Source organism: Dendronephthya gigantea, unplaced genomic scaffold (assembly GCF_004324835.1).
Source record: "Dendronephthya gigantea isolate DGI-Jeju-01 unplaced genomic scaffold, DenGig_1.0 000100F, whole genome shotgun sequence".
NCBI lineage: Eukaryota > Metazoa > Cnidaria > Anthozoa > Malacalcyonacea > Nephtheidae > Dendronephthya > Dendronephthya gigantea.
Genome location: NW_021163110.1, coordinates 185,957 through 187,555, shown reverse-complemented (window position 1 = coordinate 187,555; position 1,599 = coordinate 185,957).

Here is a 1,599-nt window from a genome sequence, read left to right as displayed (position 1 = left end):
TCTGAACGAACTCTGGCATCTTAGCATGTGAAAAACCTATGTAAATTTGAGTTACGGCCAATCGAATATCCCCTGACGGTCTTTCCCTTCATGTGGACTTGAACAATGGCCCCCTTTCTCTGGAGGGATTTTGCCTGCTCCTCATGCATATATCTGTGTTTCAAAAGCAATTATCATAACGAGAAACTACAATGCCAAAGCAAGCTAAAAAGCGCTGTTCAACTCGTACTCGTCCACCGCGTCAAAACGAACAAACTGTGGCTGGAACCAACGGCGAGACGTTGAACGCGGCCAACCACACCAGCGAACAGCCACTTGGTTCTGCCACGAACTACGCCGACATGTACACCGAAGTCCTTCAATTTCTCTTGGCACAGCGAAACCTCTCTCTTCCTGGTTAGCGTTATGTTCTTTTAAGCCGCCTTGCTCGTCACGACAGAACGGCAAATTCTCCAGCTTTTACACCAGTTCTACCACCACCTGATCCGACCCTCAGTACACCTCAATTTTCCGCAGAATCTTTCCGCTCGTTGGCAGTTAACCTCGCACCAATGCTCAGCAACGTATTGGCCTGTGACACGCCAACACCGCCTCAACCACCGCTTCCACAACCATCGCCAGCAGCAAGCCTTATTGTGCAGTCCACGCTAATACCCTCTTTTGATCTGGGTAATCCTTCCAGCGTTGCCACTTTAATCTCGTCTTCGTCAGTTTACTCGTCATCCACATCATTACCGTCAGAGACTCACAGTCTGCCTAAGAAAGTTGAGGAACAGATTGTTAACGGTGAGTTTGTCGATTTCTCTTTGCTTCTCCCAGGTAATTCAGACAGCCCCTCTTTCGGTCCAAGTTGCCTGTCAGTCCTATACCTGCGTATAAACTGGAAACAAAACTTGGATACCCATTTGGTGAAATTCCAATCAAACCCTTGGCAGTGTTGTGATTCTTATAGCTGGAAAATGTGATTGACTGGCTTCTGCATGATGATGGTGTTTCAATGAAAAACTCAGTACAATCAATAATAACTCTTGTGTTAGGATAGACGTGCTTAAAGCAGGAAGGCATGTTATCTTGAAATAAATTTTCGGCTGGGCCAAATTGGAAGGGTGCGAAGGCGTTGATGCATAAAGGGAATCCAGGTTTTAAAAATACGAGAAACACTGCTTGTCGAGATATTAAATCTGTGAGCAATATCTTGTAAAAGCCCAAACGTAATCTTGTGAGCACAAGGAATAATTCCTGTTCGGGAGACATTGATCTTTAGGAACAAATTAGGAACAAAATAGCTTCTACCTTGCACTTTCCATCAATTGACAATTGGTCGTATTGATTATTTTTTGACTTGGGCAGTGCAGTTGGTGTTGGTATGGGGTCTGCTGTTGGTGTGGTTGTGGAGAAATTGGAGATGTGGCCTTTAAGGAAGGTGTTGTATTCCAACCATATTTCTGGCTATTGCTGTCAAAAAACTCCACTCTATCTAGCTCAAGCCCAAAGTGCTTTGCAAACCATAATGCCTTTTCAGCCCTTGTCCCAAGTGCTTGCAGTCGCCATTTTGGTTTAGCTTTGACAAGTCGCCAATATTCTTAATAACTGGTGAAC